Here is a 24,371-nt window from a genome sequence, read left to right as displayed (position 1 = left end):
ACAGAATGGAACCTCTTGGGTTCAGAGGTATATAATTCTGAAGACCAGCTGCTGGCTGGGGTGGGAATGTTGTTGTTGTTGTTGTTTAGTCGTGTCCGACTCTTCGTGACCCCATGGACCAGAGAACGCCAGGCACCTCTGTCCTCCACTGCCTCCCGCAGTTTGGTCAAACTCATGCTGGTAACCTCGAAAACACTATCCAACCATCTCATCCTCTGTCGCCCCCTTCTCCTTGTGCCCACCATCTTTCCCAACATCAGGGTCTTTTCCAGGGAGTCTTCTCTTCTCATGAGGTGGCCAAAGTACTGGAGCCTCAGCTTCACAATCTGTCCTTCCAGTGAGCACTCAGGGCTGATTTCCTTCAGAATGGATAGGTTTGATCTTCTTGCAGTCCATGGGACTCTCAAGAGTCTCCTCCAGCACCATAATTCAAAAGCATCAATTCTTCGGCGATCAGCCTTCTTTATGGTCCAGCTCTCACTTCCATACATCACTACTGGGAAAACCATCCATTCCTTGATGTGGGGAGGGAGGGCTTTTCCCACTGTGCGAAACAGGAAGCTGAGCTGAATGGGTCTTCATTTTGAGGCAGCAGTGCCCTCTGCCTGTTTCCCTGTAGCTTTGCTTCTCGCAGTGAGGGAACCACCAGAAGGCCCTTGGCGCTGGACCTCAGCGTCCGGGCAGAACGATGGGGGTGGAGACGCTCCTTCAGGTATACTGGGCTGAGGCTGTTTAGGGCTTTAAAAGTCAACACCAAGACTTTGAATTATGCTCGGAAACATACTCGGAGCCAATGTAGGTCTTTCTTAAAAATGCGTATGACAGTGAATACAACATACAAAAGTACACTGGACCAGTTTGATGGACAACTTCAAGGCTCCTGCTCTCCCTCTTCAGGACAGATGCAAGGAAATACAGTATGCAGCACATACTGTAGACGGTGGAACTCTCTCCCACAGGAGCCAGTGGTGGCCACTGCTTCTCACAACAGATCCTTATTTGAACACTGAAAGGCCAATTCTCTGTGGGATGCAGTACTTTGAAAAGTAATTATAGTTTGGGTGTTGCAAGGGGTTGAACTTGATGACTTTTTCAATTCTTTCTCTCTCTCTCTCTCTCTCTCTCTCTCTCTCTCTCTCTCTCTCTCTCTCTCTGGCTTCAGCAGCCATCTGGCTATCACCTTCTGAAATTCCTTTGTTATAATTTTGATCTTGTATATTCTGTATTCCCTCAGCAGCCCTGCAAACCCTGAGCTTCCGGTCGGGCGTAAGGGCTGCTTCAGCGGCCTTCCCATGGCTCCATAATCTCTTTATGAACAATGATTTGATTATCTCCCCACTTCCTTATTACATCAACCCTTTTGCAGATAACCCATGAATATCCTTACTATGAAAACAGCATTTTTAATAAAGGAGGTGGGAAAGCAGTAAATATTCATCAGACTGGCCTTTTTGTCACCTAAATATTTCTGTGAAGAACGGGTTTCTGTGGGTGTAGGAAAACACTCGTTGATAAATCCAACCTTTTGCCAAGTTTTAAACAAACTTAGATCTCTGTATTGTTTTTTAAAAAAACCTGTAATATATTATGTCACTCCATTGACTCATTTAGTTCAGTATTGCCAGTGATGGGGGAAGAGAATGGGGCTTGAAGCTGGTCCTTGGAGATGGATCACAGTGCTGAGCCAGATTTGTATTCAAGGTAGGGATGAGGTGGGGGAGGGAATTGGGTTCATTTTCCACTATTATGCAGATGGTACCTAGTTGCCAGGGACGCGGGTGGCACTGTGGGTTAAACCACAGAGCCTAGGACTTGCCGATCAATAGGTTGGCGGTTTGAATCCCCACGACGGGGTGAGCTCCCGTTGCTCGGTTCCTGCTCCTGCCAACCTAGCAGTTCGAAAGCATGTCAAAGTGCAAGTAGATAAATAGGTACCGCTCCAGCGGGGAGGTAAACAGCATTTCCGTGCGCTGCTCTGGTTCACCAGAAGCGGCTTAGTCATGCTGGGAAAGCCCAGCCAGATGGGTGGGGTATAAATAATAAATTATATTATGATGATGATGATGATGATGATGATGATGATGCTGGCCACATGACCTGGAAGTTGTATGCCGGCTCCCTCAGCCAATAAAGCGAGATGAACGCCGCAACCCCAGAGTCGGCCACGACTGGACCTAATGGTCAAGGGTCTCTTTACCTTTACCTTACCTAGTTGCCATTTCCCAGAAGAATGTTTTCAGAAATGCAGAAATCTTCCAAAATTCACCCTCTGCTGAATTTTGCAACACAGTTTACCAGCCAAGTAAAGTGTGCACAAATGCATGCATTAGGGCAAAGTGTTCATAAAAACACATATATCCGTATGAAAATAACATACAAAAATGCAATGCTTTTGGGAGGGGGGGAGTGTATATTAGCCCATGCAGAAATGTGCATGTTGGGTGAAATTCACAGTAAAATTGCTTACGAATTTTCACAAGGACTTTTTCCAAGCAAAATTTGCCAATGGGGTGGGAATGCAGAGAACATGGGGAGCCCAGAAGCAGGACCCAAGCACAACAGCACTCTCCCCTCTTGTGGTTTCCAGCAACTACTGTTTGGAAGCATAAAGCCTCTGACCGTAGAGGCAGAATGTGGCCATCACGGCTAGTAGCCACAATTTGTCCATCTCTACACACATGCAATGGTTGTATTTGCTGGGAGAGAAGTGTTGCCTCCCAGAAACTGAATTGAGTGACATGAGTACAGGTGAATGACAATTTCCTGACAATTCCTGCCCTTGCTGGGAGGCTCAGGGCACCTAGAAAAGGATAGCGTTTTTGAGGGGTCCACCCTAAAGGTTGGGTATAAAATAAAATCTTACATCACATTCACAGCATACATTTAAAGCACTATGATACCGCTGTGTGTGTGTAGTGTGGTGTAGTGGTTAAGAGCGGTGGACTCGTAATCTGGTGAACCGGGTTCGCGTCTCCGCTCCTCCACATGCAGCTGCTGGGTGACCTTGGGCTAGTCACACTTCTTTGAAGTCTCTCAGCCTCACTCACCTCACAGAGTGTTTGTTGTGGGGGAGGAAGGGAAAGGAGAATGTTAGCCGCTTTGAGACTCCTTTGGGTAGTGATAAAGCGGGATATCAAATCCAAACTCTTCCTCTTCTTCTACTTTAAACAGTCATGGATTCTCCCTAAGGATTCTGGGAGCTGTGATTTGTTTCGGGTGCTAAGAGTTGTTAGGAGGCCCCTATTCCCCTGTTTACATTCCTACAATTCCCAGAGTTCCCTGGGAAAGACGGATTGACAGTTAATCCATTATGAGAATTGCAGCTCAGGTGGTGGAGGAAATCGTGGTCTCCTAAGAATTTTAAGCACCCTTAATGAACGACAACTACCAGAATTATTTGGCTGCTTGAAGTCGTATCATACTGCTTCTGTTTTTCATAATTCCTTAATAAAAAGACCATGTGATTGTGTTTCTTTTGGGGGATGGGTGGACTTTGGAAGAATGAATCGCCTCTATTCTGTGTTGATTGGTTTGTGTGTTATCAAGACTTGGCTGTTTCCTTTCGAGTTGATAATATTCCACAATGCTGACATTCAGCCAAAGAAATACATTATCCGAGACTTGCTTATCACCTTCTCTCCCCCCGCACCACACACCCTGCTTATTTTATTGCTGCCTCATTTTATACAGCAGCACTGTAAATCAGTCTTTGCGAAGAAAAGGCTTCTGTATCTCACAAAATTGTGTAGGGTCCAGAATATTAGTGGAAGAGAGAGAATTGGACTGAATGAGGAAGATAATATTTCTCCTTAACGTGTGCTAGCTTTTCAATAACCCAGCGAGGTAAACTGGACAGAGAACAATTGGCTCAATGTTATAAAGACCATAGTGTGGTCAGAGGCACTAGAATTGCTTGCAGGTGCACCTGAATGAAGATTATCACTAGCTATGAGACTGTGATATGCACAGTCTCATAGCTAGTGCCTGTAAATGAAATTTTGGGAAGAGGTGTGTTTTGCATGAGAGCACAACATAAGAAGGAAATTGTTGAATCTTTTGTGGTAGATCTTGCAACACATCACTATGCATGTTGGCAAAGAAGTAAATTAAGCTTACTCACAAGTAAGGATGTTGGAGTATACTGATGGAAATGGAAACAGGAGCAGAAATTGCTGGTATTCACTTATTTGTCCGATGTTGAGTGGATATCAATCCAGTGATTACAATTTGAAATCCCTGTTGTCGTTGTTTTCAGTCCGCAAATGGTAAGTAAGTGATAGATCATCTTCTCTGGTTTGCATTGCATCTCCTTTGTTTCGAAATGAATGGTTTGGAATAAATACGTAAAGATCTGCCACATCGTGGAATAACATAGTTTTCGTTGGAAATCGATCTGCAGCAGAACAGAAACAGCATGGCATGGGTCAAAATGGAAATTGATTCTCTCTACATCTCTGCTCCTGAGTAAGTGTGCATAGAATTGCAGCTAAACAGTGCTACTTAGCTGTAAGCCCTCCACTGTCCAGAGGCTTACGCCCTACAAAGTCTGTTGAAACAGACATGCAGTTTCATGCATGTTAAAACAGACATGCAGTTTTATAAGACTCACAGGCACACTTATCAGGAATCAAACTGTAATTAGCTATCAGGGATTCAGAAGTTAAAATATATGGGATATTTCAATTTGAATGACACAGGAAACAGTTGGAACAAATCTGCAAAAAGATACACAAATGATTATCTATGTTGAGGAAGCACAACAAAGATTGAGACACTACCTTTTGCCAGACCTGCCGTATGTGTAACTCAACTTTGCAAGTTTGCAAGTATTCACAGGCTGACTCCAGAAAGAAACAATCTGCATGGTGCAAAAAAAACCCTAAAAACTAAAAACAAACAAACTGGAAAAGTCTATGGCACTAGAGCAGGAGCCTTTTTCTTGAAAGTCTGTAAGCAGCATTAGTAGCTAGGGCAGGGTCAACCCATGGGGTGGGGAGAGACGACCTCCAGATGTTGTGGACTACAACTCCCATCACCCCTAGCCACTGACCACACTGTCTGGGACTGATGGGAGTTGTAGTCCACAACAACTGTAGTCCACCTCCTCATTGGCTACCCCAATCTAGAGGCTGGAAAATTGCTCTAAACTTAAATGGAACTGTGTTAAGATCTGCATGTGTGGCTGGATTTTAGCTATCATGGGATGGTGCACATTTGGGCAAGGAAATAAGTATGCAGCTGAGTGCCACATTTTGGAGGAAGAATGCAAAGAAGAAATGCAGATATTTTCTGCTTGCTCTCCTGCTACCCACAACAAAATATTTTAGAAGAGCTATACTTCCTATCGCTTCAAGACATAATTAGGATTTATTTATTTTTGCTTAATGCTGTCTAATGTCATCACAGTGATTTTGCAAATTTAAATATAGTAGATGTTTTCTGGATGCACTTCAAAAGAGATCACATAAGCATATGAAAAAAAAGCTTGGGTTAGAAGCTTCCCCCTCCCTTTCTTCTGAAAAATTCAACACTCTTGCCAGGTAGCTTGGTGGATAGTTATTTGCAAGCAACATTGCATCTCAACCCATACTGTGAATCTTTTTAAATGTGTTCCTGTGCAGGAATGTAAGAAAAATCTCAGATGTAAAGTCAAAACTAAACAAAACCTTCCTGGACTAGAGGTCGATTTTCACAGCCATCCAAGTGCCTTAGCATATATCCAAGGAACTCGCCTACCGTGTGCCTCCTTGTCTGTAAAGGAAATCAAATAATACAGTTTGGCAAAAAGGAAAGTCTTTTGTGGTCTGCCCTTTAGATACTTTTCATTTGTGGTCATTTCCCCCCCCAGGAAAGGCTATTTGCCATACCCTTGAGGACCAGTGTCCTGTATTAGTCTGATCTAATGTCTTCCAAGATGCCAGGATTCTTTGGCAGAAAACAGTATTATACCAGGAATGTTGTTGTTGTTTAGTTGTGTCCGACTCTTCGTGACCCCCTGGACCAGAGCACACCAGGCACTCCTGTCTTCCACTGCCTCTGGATTCCACTGGATTCAGGAGGAACAAAAGAGAGCCCGCTTTCACACAACGTGGAATTATTTTACAGAATTTGCTGTTGCAAGATTGATGAGGCTGTGAAGGGAGATTAGAAAAATTTGTGGAAGATAAATCTAATCAAAGGCTACCGGCCAAAACAACAGAATGGAACCTCTTGGGTTCAGAGGTATATAATTCTGAAGACCAGCTGCTGGCTGGGGTGGGAATGTTGTTGTTGTTGTTGTTTAGTCGTGTCCGACTCTTCGTGACCCCATGGACCAGAGAACGCCAGGCACCTCTGTCCTCCACTGCCTCCCGCAGTTTGGTCAAACTCATGCTGGTAACCTCGAAAACAGTATCCAACCATCTCGCCCTCTGTCATCCCCTTCTCCTTCTGCCCTCCATCTTTCCCAACATCAGGGTCTTTCCCAGGGAGTCTTCTCTTCTCATGAGGCGGCCAAAGTATTGCAGCCTCAGCTTCAGGATCTGTCCTTCCAGTGAGCACTGAGGGCTGATTTCCTTCAGAATGGATAGGTTTGATCTTCTTGCAGTCCATGGGACTCTCAAGAGTCTCCTCCAGCACCATAATTCAAAAGCATCAATTCTTCGACGATCAGCCTTCTTGATGGTCCAGCTCTCACTTCCATACATCACTACTGGGAAAACCATAGCTTTAACTATTCAGACCTTTGTTGGCAAGGTGATGTCTCTGCTTTTTAAGATGCTGTCTTTTGTGGCAATGACAAACCTAGACAGCACCAGGAATGTTAAGATGGCATAATACAGTGTTAAATGTAAGGTGCAGAGACATATCTGAGGAGCCTGATTGCATCCACTTTTTGCCCTTAACAGTGTGATCTTATCACAGCCCTCCCCCCCCCGTTGATCTCCTGCATTTCTGATACATCCCACGAAGCCAAGGTACTTATCGTGTGTTTTACGATGTGATCTTGTCTCAGTGTTCTTTCCTGCTCAAATTTTCATCCATCAATTACAAGTCCAAACACCAGCCAATGGCACAGTAATGTGAAGGTTGTGTGTGAAGTGGAGCTTCTAGGCATTTATTTTATTTTTTAAAAGAATTGTACCTTGTTTTCAAGGTACAACATTTTCCCCAGCAGGTTATTTCTGGAGCGGGGGGGGGGGAACCATTTGAAATCGCGCTGGAAGTGCTCAACATATCCATCATCTCCCTTCTCTGCTTCCTCCCCCGAAGGGGGAGTGTGTGGCTAAAAAGAGGCGTGCAGATGGCATAGATGAAGAAAATAAGAGGTGACATTTGACAGTCCTCCTCTCTTTATTGTAAGATTAAAAGGAGGCAGAAGGCAATACAGTTTCTATTATTTATTAAGTGTCAGGAATGACCTTCACATCTGGAGTTGCAACATCCCTGGCGCAGAATCTCATTATTTTAATAGCCATCAACATTATTTACTGTGTTTCGGCACCTTGCTAAAACAGGAGGGTGATGTCTTACATCTGTGTTGGTTGTCTCATAACTGAAGACACCACAGTGCCTTTAGTAGGCAGTGACAGAAGTGGAATTATTTCCTTCTGCTCCCCCCCCCCCCCCAGCCCAGCCAGTTTCGTTGTATTCAGATGAGTTTGGGTTCTGCCATCTTCAAATTACTCTCCTGGCTTTTAAAAAATGTGCGTATTCCATTTGGCTGTTATCCACCATGCAAACTGCAGAATTTGACACTGCTAACAATTTCCTCTTTTATAAGAATCCCATTCCTTGTAACTGGATTGAATGCATTTTAAAAATAGGGTCGTCTTTGTTTCAGATGGAGAAATAGGTTGGGTAACATTATCTCTACCTCTCCTCAGCAATTCAGTGTCTCCCCTCCCTCCCCACCATTCCATATTCCTTATGTAGTGGGGAAAGACTTTGTAAAGTGTTGCAGAAGAAGCATCGGTAGAAAATTTAAGGCAACCATATTTCTGTGGCTGCTTCATTTTTGTGTGTGGATCAACTGTTGGAGCTGCAGTGGCAATTGGCAACTTAAGGGTTAATTCCATTGTCAGGAGCTGATGTGGTTGCTCGAGAGCAAACAGGCAAGACTCCAACCTGTCTTTTTCAGGCTTTATTATCTGTACAAACTATTTACAGTGCAGAGCGTCGCAAGTCCGTGTCTGCTCAGTCGCTTGCAGAATCTGGGAGTGGGCGGTCCTTATGCCTCCCCCAGCATAACAGTTGTTTGACCCCCAACCTTCTCCTCCCCTCTCTGCGTGCAAACCTACTGCGCAGAATGGGGGTTGGCAAAGGGGGACTTGCCTTCCTTCCGCTTTGCTCAGGCTTGGTGTTGAGGCTCTCCCTAGCATCTTCTGATCCCTGCGCCCCTTCCCCACTGGAGGCGGGGCTTCCCTCCTCGCCAGAGAAAGAGCTGCTTCGCAAGATCTTTGGAGGCTCCCTGTAACACAACTGCCCTTCCACCTCTTGCCTCTGAGCTGATGGCAGTTCCCTGACATCTGTTGTCACTGTTTATGGGGTGTTAGGAGAGGGGGGTATCTCTGGTGGGAGATGCACCATGCTCCTCCTGGGGTAGTTTGTCCTCATTTGGTCCTCACCCTGCACTCGGCTCTCATCTGTGGCTCCTGGAAACTGTCAACATGTGACAGCAGCCACACTCCAGGAACAGCTTTGACTGGCTGGGCTTAACCAGGTGAGGGTAACCGGCGCATCTCAAACCTTCAATGAGTTAGGGACTTCCCTGCCATGCAAAGACAGGCTCCAGCAGATTGAGTGGACAAGATCAATAGCAGGTCTAACAGTCAAGAAGGTGGTTTCTGCATGTGGTGTAGAAGGAAGCGAGAGGCAGACGGGGCTCGCCAACCTGGTAAGGTAGCCCGTCTTGAAGGAAAACTCTGATCCTAAACCTCCACCACCTTTGGGAGGAAAAAAGGGCTACACAAATCCAGACTGGAGTCCCTGGCAATTGGTTTGTACCTTGCCTCCTTCCTCCTGCAAACAAGCTGGTGGCAGACATATTGACCTACTTTCCTTTGGACCACATCAGCGAGGCCGAGAGGATGGTCTTGGCATATAAACACTGCCCAAGCGTATGCCCCAGCGAGGTCACTGGAGTGCTGCGGCAATTTGACTTCACCCCTGGAGGCACACTCCATTGTCTCTTGAGACAGATGGATGCTGACAAATTAAAGTCAGCAACCCAGGGTAGTGGTGGAGGTATTACTTGGCAACCAGCCATTGGCTGAGACAGGAGGTGCTCTGATTGGCTGTGCTGCTGTGTGCTGCTGTGAGGGAGTTTTCTGGTGAATGTTAAGTTGGACCTAACCCTGCGCCTGATGAGACCTGCCCCTCTCTGTTTCTTTATCCTCAAACTATATGTTTTTGGGGGGTTCAGTTTCCTCTGTAAAATGCCATCAGGATTTCTTTTGTCTCTAGACTTCTGTGTTATGTAAGTGACTTTGCTAACACCAACAACAGCAGTGTAATCTTGGCAGAGTCACTTATTCCAGGTGAAACAGGGCCAGGGTGAAGTGCAAACTCTTGGCTCTTATGTTTGCGTAACCCAATGTACACATTCTGTAGATCTGTAGTCATATCCCATTTCTTTTTATCTTAAAAACTGATAAACCACTCTTCAGATGCACATTTATGAATCTCAGAGTGGTTCATGATACACATAAAACATTCAAATCCATAAATAACAATAGTTTAAATGTCCAGATGGGACAGGCAGCCCTGTATCTGGAAGTTTTTAATGCTTGGTGTTTTATTATGTTTTTATATATTCTCTAAGCCGCCCAGAGTGACTGGGGAAACCCAGCCAGATGGGCGGGGTATAAATAATAAAAATATTCTTATAGTTATTATAATTACATACTTTCAGCAACCACAGCAGCCAGAACTACAACAAAAAGGAAGCAGTTCAATAGTCAGGAAGTACCAGAGTAACTCCAGAGGTCTCTAACTGTCTGCAAAATAACCCCATCATCACTGCTTGCCTTATTGTTTTACCCCTTATATATTTGCCGCCTTGTGCTCCTTTGGGAGGAAGGTCGGGAGATGATTTTAATTAATAAACACACTTATTTCCTCTGCATAGTCTAATCTGAGTGTGGGCCTGGTAGTTGTCAGGAGCGAGCCAGCAGTAAATCACACGGAGTGGTTGACGTTAACTCTTTATTAGAAAACAGGATCTGCAAAGGAGTGCTAAGTCTACTGAGCACATAAATTCTTTTTCGGTAGAGACAATTGCGAAGACTGAAAGTCCCTGCCTTCTCACAGCTGCCTAAGTACCCTCCTCTTCTAGGTTTTCTCCAGGCAATCTGAGACTGCGCCAGTGTGCCTGGATCTGCTCTTGCCGCTTCATGCCTTTTCTGGTTCTGGGAGAACATCAGGGAGGGGAGCTTGTCACAGCAGGCAGGGGAGACACCTGGGAATCTGACCAGCCCAACTCATCTCTGTCTCTTGGCCTTCCTCATCCCACTATCCTGTTTCAGCTTCTGCCTCTGAGTCTGCTCTCTGTCACAGACTCTCTCTCCTCACTAAGCCCTGTTACCTCTTTAGCTTCCAGCACCTCCTCTTCCCAGACTTTTCCCTCTTCTCCCTTTGACTACTCACTGTTGTCCCACCACCAAACTCCAAGTTCTAATCCTTTTTCCCTTGGGGGTTCCATAGTTGGTTCCTCCTACCATTCCCCTGCGTCCAACCAGTCTGTGACAGTAGTTGTGAATCATTTCACCTTTAATCAGGAGGGTGGACTAGGCAATCTTTGGTTCTTTCTATATCTTTCATTTTCTGCTACTCCGAAGAACTGACTGCTTTAGAAATCTAGTCCTGAGCCACTTCAAAGGTGCTGATAAATGCCTTTGATCTGCCAGGTTGGGATTGGAGGATCCTAATCTCCCTAACCAACATGGTATTACTTATATTTTTCTTTTCTCGTGTGACTTCGCATTTTCTCTCTTGCTTGTTTAATATAGCCGAATTCAAAAAAAGGGGGGGAAGGGAAACCACCTTCGGTTAAAAGCCAAAAAAAGCCAAAGACCCAAAGAAAAGTCTCCTTCAGTCTTTGCTCCCCGCCCCCCTTCAGTCTGTACCAGAAGCTGAGCAAATACCAAATTAACCCCCCTCCCCCAAGATCCTGGCTGGTGCCCAAAACCCTTCCAGAAAAGGAAACATTGATAAAATCAGCATCTGCCTTATACAACAAGATATCTGAAGAAAGGCTTGTGCCTTTGGTGGTTTGGCTGTTTGAGTCTGTGTATAATCCATGTTGTATTTTGAACTGCGGGTGCCTATCCACAATTACAGCTCTCTCGCTGCTCAAGAAACCTGGCCAAAGTACATTGTGCCGTGATCGTTTTTGTTGGTTGCTTTTGCACAGCAAAGGATTCCTGCAAATGAAAAAAGTCTTTAACTTCTCTCTCTCTCCTTCCTGTTTTGATAAGAAAATAATATAACAAGAGTCAAGTTCCTTCTTTACAAGGATAAGAGCCAAGACTTTTTGTTGTTGATTTAAGGGAAAGGACTCGGCGTTAGGTTTCCAGTGGGAATAAACAGCATATAATTTGAGATCTGAACCGACTCCCTTGCTAAGATGTATTTTGGGACACGTGGAATAATAAAACTTGTTCTATATTTGAACTTCAGTGGTATCCAAGGTTTTTGTTTCATTTCCAGGCCAAGTCCAGCTCTTTGGGGGCCTTTAGTCAGCTTGGCTGGGGTGGGAGTGATGGCTTTACATATCTGGGGGGGGGGGTTAGGGCTAAGTAGAGGCACAGCCTGGTGTAAGGAGGCAGTTATTTCCATCCTGTCCTGTGTTCATGGCAATCAAAGCTGTTTCCGTTCTACTACAGTTCAGCTTCTGCTAAAACCTACCGTGCTCTATCCTCTACAGCCAGAATAGATGTGATTTACTACAGAAAAATCAGCAAGGCATTTCAATGGAAGGGAAATATTAAGAAAATAATGTTATTATTTATGTAACATTCGTGGACACAAACATATTATCCAATACTGCTCAAATTCACTTGCATATTTGCACTTGGGCATGCTAGAATGTATTTTGTTAGACTGGTAAAGTTGTGATTCCTGCATTGTCGGGATTGGCCCTTCCAACTCTACAACTTGATGATTCTATGAGAAACCTTACTTTGCTCCTGAGAATTAGCCTGATGAAGCCAAGTGACTAATACACATTGCAACAATGCAGCATGTACTGAGAACTGGTCATTTGAAATGAGACCATTATGCATGTGATATACCAACGGCAGAGGAACAAACAGGCTCTGACCAATACCAATGGAGGGCATTGGTTACAGGATTGGTGTGGGGCTCTTTCTGCATTTCTTGATGGCCAAGTGCTAGATCAGACAAAAAACCTATCAGCCTCACCCAATCAGAAGGCTCTCTAGATCAGCATGCTTTTTCCCCATAGAGGCTGACCATTGTGGCCATCTTTTCTTATATGTGAGTTTGAGTTAGTTAATTCAGATAAAATGTGTGCCATAAAGGGTTCCTTTGCGCCAATTAAACTGTAAGAGAAGCAGTTGTGCACCAGATGATTAACGGCGATCTCAGAATGAAGAAATACAGTAGTAGTAATGTTTGTGGCTGCCTGGGATCCTGAACAGGATCCCACCTTTTGCTGCAGATTTCAGTTGTATCTCTAAATGCATCGCTCTTATGTCTGAACTGTGAGCTTTCCAGAGGCATGTGGTTTCTTAAAAACAACTCAATGAAGTGGTTGGATGGAAAGGTCCGTATAGTTAAAGCTATGGTTTTCCCAGTAGTGATGTATGGAAGTGAGAGCTGGACCATCAAGAAGGCTGATCGCCGAAGAATTGATGCTTTTGAATTATGGTGCTGGAGGAGACTCTTGAGAGTCCCATGGACTGCAAGAAGATCAAACCTATCCATTCTGAAGGAAATCAGCCCTGAGTGCTCACTGGAAGGACAGATCCTGAAGCTGAGGCTCCCATACTTTGGCCATCTCATGAGAAGAGAAGACTCCCTGGAAAAGACCCTGATGGTGGGAAAGATTGAGGGCACAAGGAGAAGGGGACAACAGAGGACGAGGTGGCTGGACAGTGTCCTCAAAGCTACCAGCATGAGTTTGACCAAACTGCGGGAGGCAGTGGAAGACAGGAGTGCCTGGCATGCTCTGGTCCATGGGGTCACGATGAGTCAGATACAACTAAACAACTAAACAACAACAACAACATGCAGATTCCAATCGCCTTCTCTCACCCCACCCCAGCTTTTTTTTACTCCTCTGAAAAAGCACTGGTCTGAGCTGCATGTGAACAATTTCTGTGCAGTAAATCCACAGCCTGTCTTTGGGCTTCCAGAAGCATTAGTTGAATTGTTTGAATCAAGGGCACAGTGGAGACTGTTCCATTCAGCGCCCATGTGTTCATCCTGATAGCCCTTTGTTCCAAGAGTTGGAGGGCTGCAAATTTTTGCTGATGAAAGTGCAAAAACAGCTGGGTTTTTTGTTTTGTTTTTTAGCAGCTCTCTAAGATCAAGCTACTGTTTGTAGACCTCGACAGACAATTGGAATGCATGCTCTGTTCGCTGGCTTTGCACAATGCAAGATTGTGACCTCTGCCTCTGGATGCTGGGGATCTGAAAGCGTTGACGTAGAAGACTTGGGCCTGTGCAAAAGTTTAATTATGTTGAGTGGATGTGGATGGCAGAACTGACCGAATGCTTCTCTGGAAATGCTTCCAGACATTTATCACAGAAGTTGTGGCATCCTAAATTGAGTTGTTCCAGATGGTCGCCATGTATTGTAAGCAGAGAGCAGGGAGCAATGGGACAAAAAAAGCCCCCGGTGTGCCAATTCTAGACCTTCACCATCCATGACCTACCAAATTGGTTGTGTTTAGGGCAACGTGCTTCCCAGTTTCTATCTTCAAAAGCGCAACCACTGCATTTATTTAATGGGAGCCCTTCTGAGATCGTATTGCAGTCTCCCCCACCCTGGTTGCTATGCAAAAACCCTGTCCAGCAAACTGGGGAAAGTCTTTAGTATTCATAGAACAAGTTGTACATACCCTGAACAAGGGTCATTATTTTTTAAAAATCGTTTCAGAAGGGCATAACATCCACTTCATACTGTCCTGGCCCTCGGTGCCAGATGTAGAACTTGCTCTCCCAGTCCAGTTTCTGCCAAAGGCTTTAATGCATAAATCAGATTGGAACATAGCCAAGGCATGTGTTACAAGGTGCAGCTGGCACAAAAGGGTTAGATGCCTGGCTATGTGGAAGCTATGATATTGATCCAACATGCCCCATACACTTTCCTTTTGAAGAGTGCGGCAGATACAGCCTTAGTGCAGTAAGCAGCCTGAGTTCTGGGACCAGGTAAGCATACAGGTGCTCCTTTGAGGTGGTTGGGTTTGTGAGGTCTGTTTGCTCCTGCGCTGGTTTCTCCATGTCCTTGGAGATGGGGGTGGTGTTGACACTGACTGGCATCTGATTTAGTCACCTCTCCAAAAGAGAGAGGTTTTTCACTGATACAGCACAGCTCCACAGCAGGAGGTGGCTAAAGGTAAAGGGACCCCTGACCATTAAGTCCAGTCGTGTCCGACTCTGGGGTTGCGGCGCTCATCTCGCTTTATTGGCCGAGGGAGCCGGCATACAGCTTCTGGGTCATGTGGCCAGCAGGACTAAGCCGCTTCTGGCAAACCAGAGCAGTGCACGGAAATACCGTTTACCTTCCCGCCGGAGCGGTACCTATTTATCTACTTGCACTTTGACGTGCTTTCGAACTGCTAGGTTGGCAGGAGCAGGGACCGAGCAACGGGAGCTCACCCCATCGCAGGGATTCAAACCGCGACCTTCTGATCGGCAAGTCCTAGGCTCTGTGGTTTAACCCACAGCGCCACCCGCGTCCCAGGAGGTGGCTAAGGGTGTTTGATATCTTAGGGGTGGAACAATCCTTTGCCAACCCACTTGAGGCCTCCATCCTCATGACTGATTGCCTTCCTGAGCTCAGACACTTCTTGGATGCTTGGTTTCACCTCTCCCACCCTCCTAGGACGCTTCCCAAGGGCATAAAGGTGAAGGGACTCATGACTGTTAGGTCCAGTCGCAGACGACTCTGGGGTTTCGGCGCTCATCTTGCTTTACTGGCTGAGGGAGCCAGCCTACAGCTTCCGGGTCATGTGGCCAGCATGACTAAGCTGCTTCTGGCGAACCAGAGCAGCACACGGAAACGCTGTTTACCTTCCTGCGGGAGCGGTACCTATTTAAGTTACAGGGAACCAGGCAGAGGGCCTTCTCGGTAGTGGTACCCGCCCTGTAGAATGCCCTCCCACCAGATATCAAAGAGAAAAATAACTACCAAACTTTTAGAAGACATCTGAAGGCAGCCCTGTTTAGGGAAGCTTTTAATGTTTAATAGGTTATTGTATTTTAGTGTTCTGTTGGAAGCCGCCCAGAGTGGCTGGGGAAACCCAGCCAGATGGGCGGGGTATAAATTATTGTTGTTGTTGTTGTTGTTGTTGTTGTTGTTGTGGTTATTATTATTATTATTATTATTATTATTATTATTTATTATTATTATTAATCTACTTTCAGTTTGACGTGCTTTCAAACTGCTAGGTTGGCAGGAGCAGGGACTGAGCAACAGGAACTCACCCCGTCGTGGGGATTCGAACCACCGACGTTCTGATCGGCAAGCCCTAGGCTCTGTGGTTTAGACCACAGCGCCACCCGCGTCCCTCCCAAGGGCATACAACTCCCCAAGTTCCTCCCATTCCTCCTCAGGATTCGGACATCCCCTCCAAGACAGCTCCACAGGGTTTATAGCACACACAGAGAGATTTCTGCTTTCTGGGAGGTGCAAGCTATCTTGGTGATGTTCAATATTTTCCCGACACAGAGATACCCTTGTAATGTTGTTGCTTTTCTTAATTTTCATAGTGGAATATAGACAATTACCAGCTGAGATATCTGTGTAAGGTTGGTTGGTCTAATTGATTTTTCTCCACTCAGAGGCATCCATGCACACTATAGGTATTTGGTGCTCTGAATACTGCATTAATGGGCATTTAATGTACATTGCAGCAGGGAGACTGACCTTTAGGAATCAGGGAGGTAAAATACAGTTATCTCATTGTACTGTTGCCAAATCGCTCTTGAGGGAGAAACACAAAACTATGTTATAAGAAAAAGCTTCTTGAAAATACTTGACTGTGCCTGTCCCTTGATAGTAGTCTGGGGTCTCTCATTCTTCTTTTTGGGGGGTGAGGCTACACACAGAGGTGTTGGAGAATTCTGATGGAATAAAATATGGCAATGGAAACTGCTGGTGTTCACGTATTTATCCCATGTCCAGAATGGAAATCAATCCAGTGAATAAGAGCAGTATTCGTTGTGGTTCCTTTCAGTCTGCAGATTATATGTTATTGATTTCATCCCGCTATTTGCCTTGTGTTTCCTTTGCATTGGAATAAATGGGTTTATTAAAAACCGTAACGACAATGCACTTTACATAAAAATTGTGTGATTTATTTAACATCTAATTTCACCACAGAGGACAGTGAGAAAAATAGTGTCGTTTTTGGCAGAATCTGAACTGCAGCAGAACAGAAACGGTGCTGCGTGTGATGAATACAAGGCAGAACAGGAGATGGGGAACAACATTATGATGCCACATAGCTTAGTGAAAACTAGCTTGGTCATAGACTGCTTTTTTAAGAGGTATTATCCATCCGATTCTTTTGCATAAATAGAACTGAGAAAGCAGGTCCTTTTACCCTCTTTATATCCCTTTGGTTGCCGGTTATGTATGTCTTATTCGAGATAGGTAAAGGTAAAGGGGTCCCTGACCATTAGGTCCAGTCGCGGACGACTCTGGGGTTGTGGCGCTCATCTCGCTTTACTGGCCGAGGGAGCCAGCGTACAGCTTCCGGGTCATGTGGCCAGCATGACTAAGCCACTTCTAGTGAACCAGAGCAGTGCACGGAAACGCCGTTTACCTTCCCGCTGGAGCGGTACCTATTTATCTACTTGCACTTTGACGTGCTTTCGAACTGCTAGGTTGGCAGGAGCAGGAACCGAGCAATGGGAGCTCACCCCGTCGCAGGGATTCGAACCACCAACCTTCTGATCGGCAAGTCCTAGGCTCTGTGGTTTAACCCACAGCGCCACCCGCGTCCCTAACCTTACTCCAGATAGCAACTAGTTAAAAGTTTTCTCGAGATGATGTACAATCTGCCAGAGAAGTGAGAAACTGAACTCTCAAGGCAGAAGCTTCTTCTCTTCCTCCTTTTCTGCCTGGAGACAGAATCTTGAGGTCACTGTTTATTGGCCACGGTCATCAAAGTCTGCTTGGCCGGCTATAAATATGGGACGCTGAGGCAGAACAAGCTGTTCCATTAGTTAGTAGGCAATGACCTGCCACTGTCCAAATTAGGGGAATAATTCTATCTGTAGAGAGCTCAGCTAGATGAGGTGGCTACCCACCAATTACTTCACAGCCTTAGAACGTCCGATGTTGTGGTTTATTCATTTATCTCTGAGTATTCTAAGCACTCTTCTTATTCATGATTGTGTGCTATTAAAAGTTCTCTCTTTTATAAAGATTCTTTATTACAAAACAATTTACATAGAACATAAACACAACAAAAAAAGACATAAACAGACCATAGACACTGACTAACAACACCTCATTTGACATTACATACCCTTTAACTTCCGATTCACCTCATGGTGCTTTTTATACCTTATTAGTCTATACGCACTTCATTTTTATTATTCTTTCAGGTAATTATCAGGGGGGAAATTGCTTTATAATTTCCTTAAACTTCAAGATTCAATCCAACTATGTCAGGAGATTTGTGTTATTGCAGTACTTTTAAAGATATTCTTTGAACATTGTCCAATCTTTACTAAATTTCTGGTTAGAATTTCCTCTTATTCTCACAGGCATCCTTGCAAGTTCTGAATATTCTATCATCTTTACTTGCCAATCAGTTTTTGTGGGGATTACATCACCTTTCCAGTTTTTTGCTATTAAAATCCTCGCCACTGTGTATATGAAGAGGGTTCTGTGATTTTTTTTGTATATCAATGGACATAATGCCTAACAAAAAGGTTTCAGGTTTTTTTAAAAAACGAGAATTTAAAGATATTTTTGAGTCCATTGTATATTATATCCCAAAATTCTCTTATCTTCGCACAGTCTCACCACATGTGCATAAAGGTACCAACCCATTTTTTTGCATCTCCAGCAGACGTCAGAGCTTTTCTTGTACCTCTTGGCCAGTTTGACTGGGGTCAGATACCAGCTATTAAAAGTTTTCTTAAGGCCATATTCAGTGTTCTCCAGCCATTAGCACAAGTGGTCTTGCACTAAAGGATGGGTGAGTTTCAGTGTAGCACAACTGAGGAATCCAGCGCTGCAGTTGTACAGGCGGAAACGTCTTGCACAACAGATTGCTCAATATGTTGTGGAACAAAATTACCAGAGGCTGCTTATGCATTCTCTTGCACAGCAATGTCCCACTGGCACAAAACAGTTCACCGGGAGAACCATTATGCTGCTAAGTGACTTTAACTTAGAGCCACATTGGCTACAACCCTCAATCTGTAGCGACGACAGATACACTGCTGAATCTTACCTGTTATGATAGGAGGTACATGCTACCGTGCACAAAAGCAATAATCTGTTTGTGACCCCATTTTAAGATTCAGGCTTATGAGGTAATGTCTCAATCAGGCTCAGATCTCCAATCCTTGAAAGGGGGGCTTGCGGGAGATTGTCACCGCAGTGTTGTACCTTTCCCCCTGTTAACCTTAGATGGCAATCCACATATATAAGCTGCCCAGCTCCCTGCTGGAAAGAACTAATACCCTTGGATTTCTGGTGCTTTGAAGTAGGAGGTTAAATATTTACCTAATTTGGTTATTTCAAGCAGGTCATTAAATGAAATCCAGGGTGGCGGAGTAGCAAGCCTTGCATCTCTGGAGACAGGATTGATAAACAAAATAACATATAGTTAAATCCTCACATCTTACCTTTGTGTTGCTTAAAAATGGGGTCAAAATTCAATTCATTTTGCCTTTAATGGGGGATCCCATGTATTACACTCTTTCTGAGATCACATGCAACCCAAGACACAGCCACCCTTCAGAATTCACATTTGTTTGAATATTGCAATGCAATTCTCCAGCCAAGTAATGTGTACAAAAATTAATATACTAGGCTGAAGTGTGCATATAAATGTATATGTTCGTGAAAATAACACCTGAAAATGCGTTATATTTGGGAACATTGCTTTGCCCCAAAAATGTGTCCATTAGGCAAAATTGCATACAAAAATGTGTATATTAGGAAAAATGCTGATGAATTCTGATGAGGACTTTATTTATTTATAAAAACATTTTTGAAAACTGAGGTGGAAACATGGAGAATTCAGTGGAGGCCAGTAGTGGACTACTTGTTGAATTATCATTCTTATATGAAAACCTGTACTGGATTTGAGATACGAGCGATGGAAGAATGTAGCAAATGGCTATTTGGGGCTTAGAAAATAAATGTAGATGTGATTTAATGGAGCTGCTAAGGGGGAAGAAAAAAAAATCAGGGAAGGATGGATGGGAAATCAAGAAGAAAATGTGTAAAAAAAAAGAGATACATATGATTGGAATATTTAATAAAAACCATTGTAAAGAAATAAATAAATGTGGGGAACCATACTTAATATTGGATTTTTTTAAAAAACAAAACAAAACAAGAAACTGAAATGGTCAGATTCACATGTCAGTAGTTGCGGCTCAAGATTTCCCCCCCCCCCACACACACATAGAGAGAGACATGAGGGACACTTACAAATTTTCACTTCAGTTTGTTGCAAATAAATTGGCTATCTTTACCTGCGCTCTCTGTTAAGGAGGAAAAAGCCTCCTCTTGAAGGAGGTTGTCAGTGAGAAAATAGTAGAAGGTGAAGAGCCCTGAGGGAAAAGGGATCAGTTTGACAAAACTACTCAAGGGCAAGGTGCTTGTGTAAAAGGAGGATATGGCAAGCGAGTAACAGCTTGAGGAAGCGGTACATGGACCGTTTTTGGGTGGCACAAATTGCATCACAAATCTGAAGAAGAAGAAGAGGGGTTTGCAAAAGCTGAGGGGGGAAAGAGCATCACTTCAGGCAGATGGGGGTCAAGAGTGAGGTGATAAAACGAAGAACTCAAACTGACTGATTCACAGAGGTGAACGACCAGGTCAAGGAGCTGAAGGCACAGAATTCTCATTTGGAGAAGGCACTGATGGCAAAAGGCAACTCTGGGAAGAGCTTTAGCGCAGCTCAGGCGAGGATGTCAGGTGTGTGTGCAGGAGCCAGGCCCTGTGACCAATAGGACTCTGCAGGACTGGGGCCTTCCTAAGTTTGTTCTGAAGAGGCAAGGTGCAGCCACACAGGTGAGACCGATTGGTAACTCACAGCACCTGGTGGCAAGAGCTGGGAAGGGCTATAAGGTCAGCATTTCCCTTCGGCTCTTTGCCACAGCAACACGTTCCCTGCCTTGCTGTGTTTGGCTTCTTGCTTCCTGATCCTTGAACCTTGGCTTCTTGACCCTTGGACCCTTGACTTCGTGACTCCTTGCTTCTTGATCCTCGGACCCCTGACTTTGTGACTCCTTGCTTCTTGATCCTCGGACCCCTGATTTTGTGACTCCTTGCTTCCTGACCATCAGACCCTTGGCTTCTTAACTCCTTGCTCCTTGATTCTCAGACCCCTGACTTTGTGACTCCTTGCTTCTTGATCCTCGGACCCCTGACTTCGTGACTCCTTGCTCCTTGATTCTCGGACCCCTGACTTTGTGACTCCTTGCTTCTTGATCCTTGGACCCCTGACTTCGTGACTCCTTGCTTCTTGAGCCTCGGACCCTTGACTTCGTGACTCCTTGCTCCTTGATCCTCAGACCCTTGGCTTCTTGACTCCCGGCTATCTGAACCTTGGACTCTTGGCTTTCTGACTCCTGGCTTCTAGACCCCCGTTCCTGCTCCCACCCCGCCATCTTGTCCCCGGTCCTGACGTCCCCTGCTGGGACTTCGATCACCCGTGAACCAGACCATGACAGAGGGGAGTGAAACGTCAGGTGTCTCAACACCCCACACCCTGGCAGAAGAAGAACCCTGCGGATCAAACCAGAGGCCCATTCTCTTCTCACAAGGGCCTCTGGGAAGCCCACAAGAAGAACCCCAGTGCAAATTTATTTCCTTGCTTGTGATTCCCAGCACCTTGCATTCAGAGAAATACTTGCTTCTGACAAGAATGAGAGAGACAGGCTGAGGTGAAGAAAGGGAAGTAAAAGACTGCCCAGCCTCTAAGAAGGTACTCTGTCACTGGGGAAAAATTGCTTGGAGCCAAGGCCCAGAAGGAACAACAACAACAACAAAATGGCGTCAGGTGAAGGCACCTGCCTGGTATCCATAGGTACTTCCACCCTGAAAAATCTATTCTTCCAAATGCAGAACGGATATTATGTGGCAGTGCCAGTCCCTCAGACTGATGTGCTGGAGTGGACCTGTGCGGGGTAAGGCAATCTTGCAAGGAAACTGTTCCCAAACTCTACTTGATCCTCTGGTTTTAGGGGCAACACTTTCTGTCATTTTGCATTGCCAGTTGCTGGTCCAAATACAGACACCAATCCTCTTCTAATCTTGTCCTCCACTCTCTGCTGTTACGCTTCTGAGCTGCTCCTGTTAAACCCTGGTGTGTTTCTTCTGACAGTACAATGGCTTCCTTTCCCACAGTGTCATAAATCTTACATTATAATCTTTATGATCTTTAATGATTGAATAATAACATTTTCTTGATGGTAACCTGCATCTCCTTTCTCTTTGATAACCAAAGCAACATGTGGTGTTTTTTTGTTTTGTTTTTAACTAACACTGCTTTAATGATAAAAAAGAATCACTTTCATCTTTAAATCACATCAATTTACTTGCATGATAGTATAGCCCACGTATGCCTAATCCTCTCTCCCACCTCCCTTTAATCTTGGCCTGATTTACAATTTATCTTAGGCCTTTTGCTGTTTCGTGTAAAAACTCAATTGCTTTCTTTTAATCTTTTAGTAGATTATCTCATATTAGCAAAGGTATATTCTGGAATGAGTAAAAAACAACTCTTGGCATTAGATTAGTTCATATTGTGTTTACTTATCCAAAAGCAGGAGGCTTTTAGTTGAGATGGGGCTTGTACATTTTTTGGTAACCTTTGAGAACCGCTTTGCTTTACAGAAGGTCTAGCACAGGTGTAAGGAACCTAAAGTCTTCCAGATGTTGCTGCACTACAGTCTCCATGATTCCTGGCCATTGGCCATGCTTGCTGGGACTGATGGGAATTGTAGTTGAGAAGCACTTGGAGGTTTCTCACACTTGGTCTTGGATCTGTATCAACTGTGTGTGTGTGTGTGTAATTTCTACTATACCAATTGTGAGCCGCTGCTCTTTATAAGGTAAAGGGTAAAGGGACCCCTGACCATTAGGTCCAGTCGTGGCCAACTCTGGGGTTGCAACACTCATCTTGCTTTATTGGCCGAGGGAGCCGGCGTACAGCTTCCAGGTCATGTGGCCAGCATGACAAAGCCGCTTCTGGCGAACCAGAGCAGCGCACGGAAACGCCGTTTACCTTCCCGCCAGAGCGGTACCTATTTATCTACTTGCACTGTGATGTGCTTTCAAACTGCTAGATTGGCAGGAGCAGGGACCGAACAACGGGAGCTCACTCCGTCGCGGGGAATTGAACCACTGACCTTCTGATCGGCAAGTCCTAGGCTCTGTGGATTAACCCACAGCGCCACCCGCGTCCCTGCTGCTCTTTATAGGAGATCATAAAATCATAGAATTGTAGAGTTGGAAGGGATCATGAGAGCCATCTAGGCCAACCCCCTGCAATGCAGGAATCTCACCTAAAGCATCCATTGAACCCCTGCTTCAAATAGGTAGCTAAGTGGCACTTGGTGAAGTAAGCAAATCATGATTGATTGTGACGAATAACATTTAACCTATGCCGAAGGAAGGGAGCATAAGAGACGTATTTGTTTGTCAGAATGCAAATGCGCCTTGAAAATAACCCTACAGAACCTTGCATTCTAACACTGAGAAGAATTCTCCTGGGCAAATGCTTTCACAATTTCCAGTGGCTTTCCTTTGGGTTCAGAGCTGCAACACACACTGTTTACCCATTGCACCCCTTGAAGCAAAACACGAACCCTGGAGTTCTTCCTAGTTTGGGACTGACCCACAGCAAAATGAGGCACAGAAGGTCTTAGAATTTGGGAATGAACTGCTCAAAGAGCAGAGCGAAAGAGAATGAGGGAGAAAGTGGGTTTCCAACCCTGTGTCCCCCTCATAATTTTTATTTGGGGGCATTTGGACTAGCTAGTCATCAGACGAGAGCTTACTCCTAATTCTCTTCCTATGGTAATACATAGCAGTTGTATTACCAAAGTTTGAAGAAACTTTGGACAACAGACAGGGCCTTGTCAGTAGCTGCATCTTCTTTTGACTCTTCTTTCTCGGAGAAGCCTGCCAGGCTTGCTGCCAGTCTCCACCTTCCAGGAATTGGTTTGGCCTTTTCTTTACATGTTGCCGTTAAATGTTGCCCAGGTCACATCAGCGCCATGCATTTCTTCCTATATACATAGAAATGTAAGGCTGTCGTCACGCAGTCCCCATGGGAGGTTTGTAGTGCTGCACACCACAATCCTGGGTTTGCCCAGAGTCAGAGCGCAGCCCCCATTGGAGAATTCACAGTGCCCATTCAGAATCCTGCATTTGCATGAAGCCATAGCAGGAGAAGAGAGAGAAATGAATGCCGTTTTAAAATGGCAGTTTTGCATCTGCTGGATCAGGCCAAAGGTCCATCTAGTCTGGTATCCTGTTATCACAGTGGCTAATCAGTTGCCTGTGAAAACTATCATCTGGGTTCTTTAGAGGAAATCATATTCTCTAAATGTGTTTTAAACATATGGGGCAGATGTGACCATTATTTTTCAGCACTGTTTTGCAGTTGTAATAGTTGGTACATTTCTAATGACCATTTGGCCTTATTTTGGTGCCGTGCTTGCAATGATAAGCTGCCCTGCAGCCTTTTTAAAATGGATAGATTTAAAATAAATAAATAGGTTTGGGGCATGTGAACTGCCTGTTCACCTTTCCTCCCGCTCACTGGTTTTCTTCTGCAAATCTCTCCCTGCCCCCAGCTGTTTTTTAGCCTCTTTTTCCCTGGCCAGCCTGAAAGGCAAGGTTAACCTGGCTGAGGAAGACTGCCTTTTGGGATAGGGAGATCATTTTACCTTAAGCAAATGGTGATTAATGAAGAAAACATTTGCTGAGGGAGCAT

The 24,371-nt window shown here is 44.8% G+C and overlaps 1 protein-coding gene across 14 annotated transcripts in view; it reads left to right on the top strand.

Moving 5' to 3' along the window:
* The window catches only part of ARVCF (ARVCF delta catenin family member), a 606,803-nt gene that overhangs the window by 309,315 nt on the left and 273,117 nt on the right, over window positions 1-24,371 (top strand). Inside the window, exon 1 of one of the 14 annotated variants that reach the window (XM_053369470.1) lies at window positions 21,535-21,555. The exons of the other annotated variants lie outside the window; for them this stretch is intronic. The gene's annotated coding sequence lies outside the window, so the exon portion shown is untranslated. Of the gene's footprint in view, window positions 1-21,534; window positions 21,556-24,371 lie in introns of those variants that run through there. 14 annotated transcript variants of the gene reach the window in all.

This window comes from Podarcis raffonei, chromosome 16 (genome assembly GCF_027172205.1).
Source record: "Podarcis raffonei isolate rPodRaf1 chromosome 16, rPodRaf1.pri, whole genome shotgun sequence".
Taxonomy (NCBI): domain Eukaryota; kingdom Metazoa; phylum Chordata; class Lepidosauria; order Squamata; family Lacertidae; genus Podarcis; species Podarcis raffonei.
This window is presented reverse-complemented; position numbering and strand designations above follow the sequence as displayed.